Below are 14,770 nucleotides of genomic sequence, written 5' to 3'. Positions count from 1 at the left end.
TGGCCTGATCGCCCCCAACTGCCCCCCCACCAGCCTTCTCGCCCCCACCTACCCCCCCCAGTCTGCTTGCCCCCAACTGCCCCCCTGCCAGCATGGTTGCCCCCAACTGCCACCCCCCCCTGCCAGCCTGATCACCCCTAACTGCCTCTGCCTTGGCCCCACAACCATGGCTTTGTCTGGAAGGACATCCAGAAGGTCTCCTGGTCTAATTAGCATATTACTCTTTTATTAGAATAGATTGCATCTTTAACTTCCAATAGCAAGATCTTGTGTTCACTCATGTGTTACCTGCTGTCTTGTCAAAATCATATATACAGGACACTTACAGATAACTGAATGGCCCCACCTAGTAACAGGGAGGATTAGGTTAATTAGTTATTAGTCATAATTATAATTAGACCCAGCACAGAAATATTTCTAAATGACTTTCAGCATTTTTGTAACCTATTATTGACTTATTATCTAGGAGTGATTTGCTGATTTTGTGCCTCCCTTCCTTATCTATATATATAAAAACCTAAGTGACCATCGCAACCAAACAGAAGACCGAACAGGCTGCATGGGGTGACCAGGCTGGCAGGGGGGTTAGTGAGGGGCAACCAAATGACCAAGCAGCAGGCTGCGTGGGGTGACCAGGCAGGCAGGGGGGCAGTTGGGGGTGACCAGGCCAGCAAGGGGGGGCAGTGAAGGGTGACCAGGCTGGCAGAGGGGGGCAGTTGGGGGCGACCAGGCTGGTGGGAGTGGGGGGGAGAGTTAGGGGCGATCAGGCAGACAGGCAGGTGAGCAGTTAGGAGCCAGTGGTCCTGGATTGTGAGGGATGTCCGACTGCTGGTTTAGGCCCAATCCTGGGGCCTAAACCAGCAGTCGGACATCCCCCGAGGGGTCCTGGATTGGAAAGGGTGCAGGCTGGGCTGAGGGGACCCCCACACCCCCGTGCACAAATTTTGTGCACCAGGCCTCTAGTTCATTAAATAAATAATACTCATGTTCCATAAATAAACATTATATCAATTTACATTGACAAGGACAAGAATGTTAGAGTGGGTTCTAGGCCCAACTAACAGCTCTCTGACCTTGACAAGTCACTAAAACTCTATTTTGGTTTTCTCCTTATGAGAAGTTTCAGCTCTAAAATTCTCCAAGTTTAAGTAATAACAAATACTATATTTAGCCATGACATTACAGTAGTCCTTTTTGTGTTAATTTCACAAAGTTCAGACATTTGTTATCACTGTATCTTCTGCCACAATAATGTGACTTTCATGAAACTTTATAGACACTTTTGGCCATGACCACAGAAAGAAATGTTTTTCCCATTGTAACCAAGTACAACTTTCATGATTCAGTACTTATATATGCAACATCCCTGATATTTTCTATCCTATTTTTTTCCTGTTTTTGGTTTATTTTCCCAAATACTGGTCTGGATCCACTTCATTTATTTCATAACCCAATGAGTCATGACCTTCATTCTGACATTGACTTGAGAGTATATAATAAGGTTTCTATTTCTTGGATTCTAAATGAGTTGAGTTCTGATTGATTAATAAGGATCCCCCAATATACTCAAAGACAAAGTTTCTCAAAGTATGTCCTGAAATGCTAAATGTTTTACAAATAATAATAATAAGCCTCTGACAGTCTACTAAAGTTTGTGAAGTACTCAGATAAACAAAATGAAATGAAGTTCTTTTTTTCAGACCTTCATAAAAACTTTAATATCCTAAGTGCATTGTGATTCTTCAAGAGGGACAGGTAGTGCACTTCGGTCCTCACACTGATGTGACCACAGAGAGCTTTGGTCTCACACTTTATCCGATGAGGAACACATTTGGGGAAATACCATTATAAAGACTATTACATTAAAATGAACTTTAAGTCAGATAGGTAAGATTCAAAATAGATTCAGCCTCAATTTTCTTGATTCTAAAATCGGTTTAATAATACTGTTTTTGTAAAATGTTCATAATCTATACTAATAATAGCCTAGGGCCATCACGACCGGAGGGACTACCAGAAGTGGAAGTGGGGGAGGGGCGGGCGCTGTGAGGTTGTTAGCCTCCGGCCTGGACGGATGGAGGCCTAAGGACCTCGCCTCTGCATCCAAGGTTGACTCCAGCAGGGCCTGGGCTCTCCCCTCTGTGGACCAGCGGGGGAGGGCCTTGGTGGGGTCCCCTCTGTTGTGGCATCCAGAGTCCCATTAGTGTTTCCTCGGGGTCTTCGCCTTGACTCTGGCAGGACCTGGGCCGGTCCTCTGCGTATCTGAGGTCCCGCTCCCTGTACCAAAGCCCCCGAGTCTCTGAGACCCAGATACAGGAATCCCCTGTTGTGGATTCCCTCCTCCCCTGCACCCACCTCACCTCTCTGTGGCTCAGGAGGCTGAAGCCATGGAAGCGCAACCATCCACCTTGGAAGACCCATCTTGGATGCGGTGTGTGTGTCCAGAGCCAACCCTGCCCCCGGGGCCTGAACCAAGAACAGGCCTGGGCCTAGGCCATGGACAACTTCCCTGCGTTGAGCTGCCCCTCCTGCGACGCCACCCCACCCCTCACCTCCCACCACCACCACCACCACCACCACCGCCCTGGTTCCCAGAGCGGAGCTGCAGGGCCTGCGGGCGGCTCTGCCAGCCTGGCCCCTGGGACGTGGAGGTTCCTGGAGCTGAGAGGGGCCAGGAATGCGGCCCAGACCCGCGCCTCCAGGACCCGCAGTCACCTCAAGGGGAGGCCCAGGTGCCAGACTGCATGGCCCTGTGGCTCCTGAACCAGCCAGGAGGTGCCAGCCGCAGAGGGGACGGAGGGACACGGGCTCCTGGTGCCGCGCTGAGCCCAAACCACCCACACCAGCGCCAAGCACTCAGGTTGCACCCCAGGAAGCAGACAGAAGGCGGCCAACCTGCTCCAGGAGCTCGCACCACTGGGGAGCCCAAGACTGCCCTGTAGGCAGCCCTGCTGCTTCTTTCTCTCCTGAGGGATGCACAGACTTTCCTGGAACAAATCCCTCCCCAAGTGCAGTCAATAACATGCTAACATACTGACTTGGCTTTTGCATCTGCTACTCATCTCTATTCTCTTCTGGAACCTGTGGACCATGATTAAACCACGGATCCCTTAAGAAAGAAAAAAAAAAGAAAAGAAGAGAAGAGAAGAGAAGAGAAGAGAAGAGAAGAGAAGAGAAGAGAAGAGAAGAGAAAAAAAAGAAAAGAAGAGAAAAGAAAAGAAAAGAAAAGAAGAGAAGAGAAAAGAAAAGAAAAGAAAAGAAAAGAAAAGAAAAGAAAAGAAGAGAAAAGAAGAGAAGAGAAAAGAAGAGAAAAGAAATCGCCTGTTGTCGTCATCCCGCCCTGGGTGGGATGATTCTGTTCTAGGGTCCAGGGTCCCTCCCACCTCCCTATGTTCCTCACCTTGAGCCCTGGAAGGTCCCGGGATCCTCCCTCTGTTGACCCAAGGCCAGACTCCTCAGAACAGGGCCTCACTGCCCTGAGTCCTCTGCAGGAAGTCAGTGTACGTCAAATTCGGTACCAAGCCCAGCAATTCCAAAGCCTGATGGCAGTTGGATTCGTAGGGTCCTTTAGCCCTGCCTCTGATCCATACTTTGATAGGGCCTGGGCCTCCTGTCCTCTATCAACCAGAGTCTGCAACCCTCAGACCAAGGTTCTGACTACCCAAGTTCCCTGAGGAGGTGGGGCGGGGGAGGTGCAGTTTTCAACATACAAACAGGAAGCCCAACTTCGGGAATTTAAATCCCTGCCTCATTCACCGTATACTGTTAAACCCCAAATCTAGATACTATATCTACTAAGATCACCCCCCAAGATTTTAAACAAAGCTAAGATAACCAGTTGGGCAACTCTATTCATTAAAGACAGCCTAAAAGCAATTATTTCAACCTTGAAAACAGAAAGCTGGGGAAAGCCACATGGACAGTGGAAAAAGGGGGGTGAAATGGAAAATTTCTCTGATAGTAGCCAAGAAGTGAATGGTTTTCAAGGTGCATAAGAGCAACCTGTACTAGGGAAGCAGGGTGATTCACATCTCCACAGAGACAGTCACATTACCTTGAAAAGATTTTAGGTAAATCTTATGAAAACTAGCTAAGGGTGAAGGATGAGAAAGAACAATGAACCACTGAAATGGGTGGGCTAGGGAAACGTTTGGAGGAAGCATCATCTCCCTACCATGTGACCCAGCAGAATTGAACATGGGGTCAATAAGTTTGAGAAGGCTTAGGAGTGCTAAAGAAATGCCCCCTTTCTCTTACCAAAGCATCTCGGCCTCCTCACCCCTCCCCATGGAAGTGTCAGGATGGTGCTGTATGATGCCTAAGTTTCTCTCCCAGAGCTACCATTAGCCGGAGGAGAGGCTTCCTGATTAATTAAAGCCTAGGAGGTGTGGCCACTCATTGTCCTAGAGAAAAGCATACGTTCAAGAGGCCTGGGGTAGGGCCCTGGGAAATTTTGACATGGTGAAGATGAACAGGAAACCACCAAATCCTAGCACAGTTATGTAACAACCAACCCCATTCACCAAAAGATGGTAAAAGAGGAAGAAGCCCTGTTAACCCAGATCCACTGTCCAGGATGCAAGGACCACACCCAAACTTCTCTTCTTTAGTGGCATATCCCCAAGACTCTCTGACCTTGCCTGGCAGATTCCATACTCAACCCATACTTTTTCTCATGAAGACTTTTTTCCCTTTCATCCCAGCCATTTCCTCACAAACCAATGTCCTTCTGCGCTCACTCTGTTGTCCTTCCAGGTACTAAAGACATCCATGGGGGTGGAAAGATGTCTTTAAGGGAGTTCAAGGAAAGGAGCCTTTGCAAAAATTCCTACCCCATCAAGAAAGCCTACAAATGCTATAAAACCAACAATATGTGGCCATGATAACAGGCCAAATGAGGAACTGAATAAAAACGATCCAGAAAAAGACCAAGACAATGTAGAAAAATTCACCACCTTGAGTGACGACTTGGGCAGCCAGTAACTTCAGAGCAAGGCCAAAGACCTCAGAACTATCTATGACATTTCTGAAGTCTGGCCCCCAAGAAATGCTGACAGTGTGGAAACCAAATTTTACACCTACAGGGTACACCAATAGTGATGATTAAGATAAAACTGATAAGTGGTTCACTTCCAGTGTAAGCATACTTTGCAGACAATTTTTATTAAATTTATTGGGATAACATCTACATTATAAAAGACCAGAGGCCGTCACATCCTAAATGACCAGACAGACAACCAGTTACCAGGTGTGTGTGTGTGGGGGGGGGGGGGGGGGGGTACAGCGGTACAGCAGGGGGTGCAGGGTGAGGCGAGGCAGGTGCAGTGAAGTTGTTAACCTCCAGCCCGGGCCGGGCGGAGGCCTAATGACCTCGCCGCTGCCTGGGCAGCTGCAGATCAGGCCCGGAGAGAGGCATGGAGAGAGAGGCAGGGCCTAATCAGCAGCCACCGCAGCTGCTGGCAAGGCCCGGAGAGAGAGAGCGAGGTGGGGCCTGATCCACAGCTGCCACAGAGGCTGCAGATCAGGCCCAGAGAGAGGCCCAGAGAGACGCCCAGAGGCAGAGGCAGGCAGAGGGTTTAGGGGAAATCAAGCAGGCAGGCAGAGGCAATTAGGGGTGATCAGGCAGGCAGGCAGGTGAGCGGTTAGGAACCAGTAGTTCCAGATTTCGAGAAGGATATCCCCGATTGGAGAGGGTGCAGATTGGGCTGAGAGAAACCCCTCTGTGCACAAATTTTGTGCACTGGGCCTCTAGTAATTAACATAAGCTTGCATATAAACTGTCTGGCACATTGCCTACAGCATAGTAAGGGCTGAAATGAAATGTTTTTAGATGAAACTGTATGGCATAGATACAGATGGATCACTGATAATAAAATATGGCAAGTTCTAAGAGAGGTAGGCACATATAAATAGCTAAAATGGATGAAGTTTTAATTTTACCAGAAATTATATATATATAAGGCTAATATGTAAAGTGTCCCCTCAGGAGTTTGACTGGGAGACTGGGAGTCCGATCGCTTCCTATGACGTGCCCTGACCACCAGGCAGTGGCACGGAACAAAGGAAGGCCCCAGCTGGCAGCCGGCAGCTGGGGAAGGGATGCCAGCTGGGGAAGGGAGGCTTCGGCCGGCAGCCAGAAGGCCCCGATCAGCCCTGGTCACCAGCCAGGCCTAGGGACCCTACCCGTGCATGAATTTCATGCACTGGGCCTCTAGTGTTAGTAATCAATGGCAAAGTAGTCATTGAGTCCCAGCCAGTGGTCATCAGTTCAATTCCTGATCAGGGCACAAGCCTGGGTTTCAGGCTCTATCCTCAGTAGGGGGCGTTCAGGAGGCAGCAGATGAATGTTTCTCTCTCATCAATGTTTCTCTCTCTCCCTCTCCTTTCCCCTCTCTCTAAAAATCAATAAAAACATATTGGGGGGAGGAGTGGGATAAGTCATTGAGTTCCTTCCACAAACAGACCCCGACCTGCCTGCCTAGCATCACACCTCTGCCCTCCCCTCCATGTTTCTTTGTCTCCAGCCACTGTATTTCTCACACTCGGGTCCACACACTTGCTCATATTGATTTTTCAGTCTCTAACTCCCTTCCTCTTCCTTTCCACAAGGCAAAGAACATATTACAGAAGATGCTAATACATGCTCCACAAAATGTTAAACCAATGCTTGTGTATGTTTTCTCCCAAAGTATGTTTTAAATAGGGGACATATGTAATAGTTTCAACAATAAAGAATTATTTTTAAAAGTAAATAAAGAGCATTAAATTAATTAATTAATTAATTAATAGTGTCAACACAAGAAATGTCCAAACCTACAGGGAATTTTTATGAGTTTATTTCAGCCAAACTGGTGACAATTGCCAGGAAGCAAATGAGAAAATATTCTGGAGAATGGCAGTTTTTCAGCTTATTTTATACATTAGAATAAAAGGAAGGACATAAAATCCATTGGTGGTAAATTAAGGGGGTGGGAGAAAGCAAAATGGGGAAATCCCTGGAATAGGATAGAAATGCAAAATAGAGGCACACTTCTTTTACATTTGGTGGGGAAAGGATAGTAAACATTTTGCAACACACAGAGGTGGTATTGGGGAACAAGAGAGCAATGAGGGGTTCTGTAGTCTTGTGCTTTGGTGTGGGGATTTTGCCCTGAGGGGTCTGGAAATGAAGATTACTCTGATATTTCAAAAGGATGTTATCTTAGATCTAAAGTGACAATAGACAGGCTCAGTTAAAGTAAATATTAACCTTTCTCAAGAAAGCTACAACTCTAGGATGTAACTACCACCATGGCTCACTTTGTTAGGAATTTTTGTGTTCAGAACATCCTATGTGATTTCTTTCAGTCTGAGTTTGTAAGGCCCACTATGCAGGCCTCTCCTGAACTTATCAGGTTTAGTGTGGCTCCTTTTTCATCCATAGTAGAGAAATAATTTCAGAAGTAACCTCATCTATGTAGTCTTGCTAGTTGTGAAATCATCCCCTTTAAACTTAAATTTCAAAATCAGTGGCTGTATGGACATTTTAATCTGTGCATCCTTGTACTGGAAGTAATCAGCTAAGCAGAGGTGTGTGTTTTCTGTTTAAGGGTGACTGATCAATGTGTATCTTGTCATAATTTGACAACATTTTGATACTCAATGTTTATTGTATATTAAATATACAATTAAAATTTTGTCATTTCTTGCAGCAAAGAATTAATTTGTAAATCTGTTGTTTCTGTTTACCTTTACCACATTTTTAAGACTATTTTTTACAGCAGTTTAAGGTTCACAGCAGAATTGAGGGGGGTTTACATAGATTTCCAGCATGCCCCCTGCCCCCACATATATGTCACCTCCTCTATTATAAACATTACCCCAAAAGTAAGAAAAAAGTGGTCCATTTGTTAGATTGATGAACCTATACTGATACATCACAATCAAAATCCATAGTTTACATCATGATTCTCTTGTTTTTTGTACATTCTATGAGTTTGGACAAATCTATATATACTAGAGGCCCAGTGCATGGAATTCGTGCACGGGGTGGGGGTGGGGAGGGATGTGTCCCTCAGCCCAGCCTGCACCCTCTCCAATCTGGGACCCCTTGGGGGATGTCTGACTGCCCGTTTAGGCACGATCCCGGTGGACTGCTGGCTCCCAACCACTCACCTGCCTGCCTGCCTGATTGCCCCTAACTGCTTCTGCCTGCCAGCCTTATCACCCCCTAACCACTCCTCTGCCAGCCTGATCGATGCCTAACTGCTCCCCTGCCGGCCCAATTGCCCCTAACTGCCCTCCCCTTCCAGCCTGGTCACCCCTAACTGTCCTCCCCTGCAGGCCTGGTTGCCCCCAACTGCCCTCCCCTGCAGACCTGGGTCCCCCTTAACTGTTCTCCTCTGCAGGCCTGGTCAACCCCAACTGCCATCTTGTGTGTTGGAGTGATGGTCAATTTGTATATTATTCTTTTATTAGATAGGATAAAAGGCTAATATGCAAAGTGTCCCCTTACGAGTTCAACCAGGAACCAGGAGTTTGATTGCTTGCTATGACATGCACTGACCACCAGGGGGTGGCACAGAATGAAGGAAGGCCCTGGCTGGCAGCCAGCAGCTGGGGAAGGGAGGCCCAACCAGAAGGTCCCGATTGGCCCTGATCACTAGCTAGGCCTAGGGACCCTACTCATGCAAGAATTTCATGCACCGGGCCGCTAGTGTATCATGAAATGTATCCATCCTTGTAATATCACTAGTGGCCCAGTGCACAGATTCATGCATGAATGATAGACGCTCAACCACTGAGCCATGCCCTGCTGGGCACCAATGCTTATATTTTGAAGTGCCACCAAATTGTTAACTTTAGAACTCTGTGTTGCTTTCTAGAATTCTCAACTTAATGCTACAAAACATTTGGGAGGTACTTCACAGTACAAGACCATGAACAACTTTTTTTTTTAGAGTAGGCCCTAGCTGGTTTGGCTCAGTGGATAGAATGTTGGCCTGGGGACTAAAGGGTCCCGAGTTCAATTCCTATCAAGGGCACCCAGTAGGGAGTGTGCAGGAGGCAGCTAATCAATGATTCTTTCTCATCATTAATGTTTCTATTTCCTCACCCTTCCTCTCTGAAATCAATAAAATATATATTAAAAATAAATAAATAAATAAGTAAAATAAAAATTAGAGTAGGATTCACCATTTTCAATGGGATTCAGTACAATTTATTGAGGGGGGAGAGATCTAGCACATTAGCAGTTACAGCTCATAAATCAGATTCCCTTATAAAAGCTTGTAGGTTACCATAAGTCAGAAACTTAATTAAGTGTTCCAAATTTATACTAGAGTCAAAATAAGATGAAATGGGTTTGTGTGGAAAAAACTATATTAAAATTGTATTTGAGAGTATCTGTTTACTTAAGAGTTGTTACTATAAAATAACAAAGTAGCCCTAGTGGTTTCACTCAGTGGACAGAGCATCGGCCTGTGGACCAAAGGGTCCCAGGTTCAATTCCGGTTAAGGCAGCGGTTCTCAACCTGTGGGTCGCAACTCCTTTGGGGGTCGAACGACCCTTTCACAGGGGTTGCCTAAGACCATCGGAAAACACATATATAATTACATATTGTTTTTGTGATTAATCACTATGCTTTAATTATGTTCAATTTGTAACAATGAAATTGGGGATCACCACAACATGAGGCACTGTATTAAAGGGTTGCGGCATTAGGAAGGTTGAGAACCACTGGGTTAAGGGACTGTACATTGGTTGCAGGCTCCTCCCTAGTTGGGGCTCATGCAGGAAGCAACCAATCTGTGTTTTTCTCACATTGATGTTTCTCTCTGTTTTTCCCTCTTCCATTCTCTCTAAAAATCAATGGAAAAATATCCTCAAGTGAGGATAAAAAGTACATAAATATTTAAAAAAATAAAAATAATAAAATTTAAAAAATAAAATAAAGCAAATTCTGTAATAAAATTTCCTATGGATTTTTGAAATTAGGATACTTAACTCTTTCTATGCTGCCTGAAAGAAGAAAAATAGTCAAATATTGTGGAGGTATTTAATGCAATGACAATGCAAAAACTATAGTTCTGCTATATGGTGAGACACAATATATTTTAAACATCATTGAAGTACATTTGAACTAATAGAGAGAGTTTATATTTTATTATTAATTTTCTGAACCATCATATTATTTATCCACTGACTGGCAACATTTTCACAAAATGTTTATACAGGTTTAGTTTTCTTTCTTTCTTTCTTCTTCTCCCTCCCTACCCTCTCCCCCACCCCCCCACCCCCCCACCCCGGGAAAAACAAGCAGACTGTGTATCCACTGAGTTATCAAAAGTCACCCCCTATTTTACTTCATAAAACAGCTTTTCAATAAGATAAATTATTTAATTCTTAGGGTGTTCTATCCATTCATTAAGGTGCCATTTAACTTTTTTTCCGCACCAGAATTAAAAATAATTTGTGCAGAGAAAATGGGCAGAAGAAAACAATTCACTGGATAAGTGAAAATTAGCTCTGAAATCAACAACCAGTCCAAGACTCTTTCCTTAAGAAAACACAACTCACAATCTTAGAATCTAGCATTTTAGGGAGAAAAACAAAAACAAAAATTGATCTATGATCTGAAAGATTTGGGATTTTAGCTGAATAGATTCTTAGCCAGATGATAAACCAGATATAATCAAGCTAGAAATTGTTGCTGCTCTCATTTGGTTACTATTATTACAAGGGGTCACTTGTTTTAAGAAGAAAACAAAAACACCAACACTAAAATTTATATTTAGGGTCTTTACTCTTTTATTGTCACATTAAATAAAGCAAGAACCCAGAAGTTACCACTATTCTGGCAAATTCAAATGATAAATGCTTAGTGGACAGTTCAAATGTGAAATTATAGAATCATTTTAGTAGTCTTATGCTGTCTCAAAAAGATGTGAACATTTCAGAAAGAACCTTTGCTATCAAAGCAACTTAACACAGAATCAAATATTCTAATGATATTGAATGCTTTCCATATATTAGGAAAAATTATCAGTATGGAGTATTTACTCTCCAGTTTATTTTCATCAGTAACTTAAATTAATAATAACATAAGGAGGTGATGTAAGTCTATAAACTTTGGGTAATCCTCAAATCTGTTGCCTTAGTAATAAAAAAGTTTCAGCATTTGAGCTAAATACCTGCTTGTGGCAATTCATGTTGAAAACATGTTTCCATTTACTATGCAGTTTTCTTCCCATTGATAGAAGAAACGTTAGATGTACATAAGAAGTTGACCTGTAGAAATAAGACATGGACATGCTGCTTAAACTTGTATATACCCAATAAATGCAAATTCTTATTCAGTGTAAGTTTGAGGTGGGGTAGTTTTAACAATTTCCCAGGTTATGGTGACATGGCTGGTCCTCAGAAAACATTGAGTTGCAGGACCCTAGGGCACACTATTCATAGATAATTACAGAAAATAGGAACCACGTGACATTAAAACCAGGCTGGAGCTATTTAGAATAACATCTAATTTTGTCTCCTATTCCTTACTAAACATCCATTATACACAATCAACATATAATTCAGAACTGGGTAGAAATAAGCCCAGCAAAGGATCTCCTGTGGCACTGATTAGGAGATTAAATGTGCTTTTACTAAAAAGTCATGTGTTTTCTTACACAGTGAACACGTTAAATCAAACATGTTTTTAAATGTTAATTATTAATTTTTGAAAAATAAATCACAGTCTACAATCTGTTCCAGGAATGTGTGGTGCTCACAGGAACTCATGCAGTGAGCATCCTCAACTGAGATGGAAATTTGCCTTCAATTCACTCTACATTAACAGTTTAGAATTCAAGGAACTGTTGAGCTTATTCATCTTTAACAAAAAAAAAGGAAGACTTGAAGGACTTGGTTGATGCTTTTATTGAAAGACTAACCACAAGGCACTATGTAGGTACTGTAGTTTGAGGGGTTTAGGTTATAAAATGATGTGTCTGAGTAAGTCTTAAGTAATTCTAAAAGTCTTGCATGTTTCAAGACCAGATAGAATGTCTCTGAGATTCATAATTCCTGTTTTTCTCTGATATCCACATAAGAAGACCTCTTTAAATCCTGTTTCTGGGTAAATAAATGTCCCATTAATCTCTGATTACTTTAGAAAATGCTGTTATTCCATCTTCTATGAGAATAGATGAAGTGCTCTCATTATTAATATGCAGATAGAGATAAACCTTAGTCAGAGAACATTCCATAACAGATGTTAACTACCTAATAACCAGCACATATTTACTTATTCTCTTCTCTCACTATTCTTTTTTACTATATCTCCTCAATCCCTCTCCACTCCCACAAATTTACACAGAGGCTCTGTTCTCTCTCTTTTTTTTTAATATATTTTATTGATTATTTACAGAGAGGAAGGGAGAGGGATAGAGAGTTAGAAACATCCATGAGAGAGAAACATCGATCAGCTGCCTCCTGCACACCCCTACTGGGGATGTGCCCACAACCAAGGTACATGCCCTTGACCGGAATCGAACCTGGGACTCTTCAGTCCACAGGCCGACACTCTAGCCACTGAGCTAAACTGGTCAGGGCGAGGCTCTGTTTTCTTGCTTCATGAAAAGACTAAGAAGAAAAAGAAGTGTCTTGCATATACTAGTACAGTTTGTCTTTCTTACTTTTGTTTCCCAGAAGCTTAAAGATAGAGAAGTGGGTGACTGGTAAAAGAGACAGAGACAGAGATTTTAAGTTCCCATGAGGCCTGGTGAGCCAAGGTCATGGACGCAGCAAGTCTTGGAAGGGAACGGCTATTGTTGGGCCCTTTTGGGGGGAGCCAAAACTCGGGTACCTATGCTTCCCCCTCCCCAAGCCACAAAGGCTGGGACACAGAGAGTCTCAGAGGTAAGCTGTGTGACTCAAACCTAGAGAGGTCAATCTCTGTGTTTTGGGTAGTTTAAAATTGTAAGAAGACCAAGTAAGTGAGATTGAATTTCCTACTGGCCCAGAGATCTGGGGATTTAAAGATACTTTAACTAAATTTAAATAAAGAAAAGTACAATTGCTGAAACATTCTAGTTGTGGTTACCAATCATATTTGCTGAACCTAAATGTGCTCATTCTAGGCACGAGTTTATAATAGGGATGAGGTGTCCACCCCTATTTATACCATACTTCAGAGAGTTCTCTAAGTTGAGGCATTACAAAACTCTTTAAAAAATGATTTCTTGAGAAAAATCAAATACCTACCTTGGATGGAGAGTTTAGATGTATTTTATCTCATGGACAGTATAAGCACAAACAAATATAGAGTACAGTAGAACTTGAATATGAAGTCCATTTGCTTTGCACTAAGCAATTAGCAAGAATCTTTGGAATGGTAAAGAGAATGCTGCATTGTGCTAACTAAGTCTGGATTTTCTCCTTTGCATTGTTCAAGAGTGGCTGGTTATTTGTGTACAACAAGCGGACTTAGAACCTCCATAACCGGAACTATTCATATGTAATGATTTTCACAGTGAGCCATTATCACATGAACTATCAAGGTTCTCCTCACTTTAACACCATATTCTTTTTTTAAGTTTGTATTGTACTGTGTGCAGGAAGCTCAACAAGCACATAAACAAATATCCATTTCCTATAAGCAAAAACAAACTGAAAATATCACTGGCAGATTGTCAACCTTTAAACATGAAAAATTCACTTATCACTTCATAAAAATGCTTTTCATAGACTATCCCATCTTAGTCCAATTCAATAACAAATCCTAAACGCTACTTCTTCTAGTATCATAGTTTGTTCTTAAAGAACGTTATACATTTAATATGTTATGTTACATATGCATCTATTGCCAAATATTTTTCCATAAGTGTCAGTGACTTCAAAAGTGAAATCTTATTCTAGTCAGAGAACACCCACTATTACCAAAAAAGTCATGCATAAATGATGAACCATCTTGGGAAGTTTTCTGAAACAACTACTGTATTAATCTAAGTAAAGCATTCTACTCTGATATTCTAACAAATGTTCTGAGAATATAACTCCTTTATATTCAACGAGCCTGATGAAAAAAACCCAAAATCCTTATAAACATGCAAACCAGAGGCTACTTACCTTCTTAAATGACAAAAATATCTGGGTGTGCAGGATCTATTTATTTTGGTAAACAGAGCTCTCAGCAAAACAGAAAAGAAAAACCAAGATTTTATCTGAGCCAAACTCACTTTCACCCATTTCCTTTTGGGACTGGATGGTAGCTCTATCCACTCCCCTGTCAGGCATGTAATTGTTTCCATTCCAACCCCTACCTTCAGGCAAGGAAGAACCTAATGTGAAGTTTTTACTAAATTCATATTGTTACTTACTTATATCTATAAATATAAATATGTTAGTATGAAGAAATAAAATTACTATAATCCAGCTGCTAAATTACTAAAATCAAGTAGGTTCAGGTGTGAGAAAATGACTCCATTGTTGTTTAACTAGTCTTTGAACTTTTAAACTTTCCAGTCCTGGGTCATAGCCTAGATATACATCAGACCTCCAGTTAACCCTCTGATTCACCCTGTCAGGACTCATGTCCAGACCACCTGCCATCCTCTGGTATCCATCATTCAGACTGCCAGATGGCTGACTGATAATGGTCCTGGATGAATCTTAAGCCAAAGAATGCAGATCTGATTTTTCTGAAAATGTACTTTTTACTATAAGAGCTCTTATCTTTTCCTTCTTCTTCAGAACACTTCTAAGTTTTTGCCTAATTGTGTTTCCAGTTTGCAAACCCTA

This window comes from Myotis yumanensis, unplaced genomic scaffold, assembly GCF_028538775.1.
Source record: "Myotis yumanensis isolate MYYU_CA2020_CCGP unplaced genomic scaffold, mMyoYum1.0.hap1 SCAF_1, whole genome shotgun sequence".
Classification (NCBI taxonomy): domain Eukaryota; kingdom Metazoa; phylum Chordata; class Mammalia; order Chiroptera; family Vespertilionidae; genus Myotis; species Myotis yumanensis.
This window is presented reverse-complemented; position numbering follows the sequence as displayed.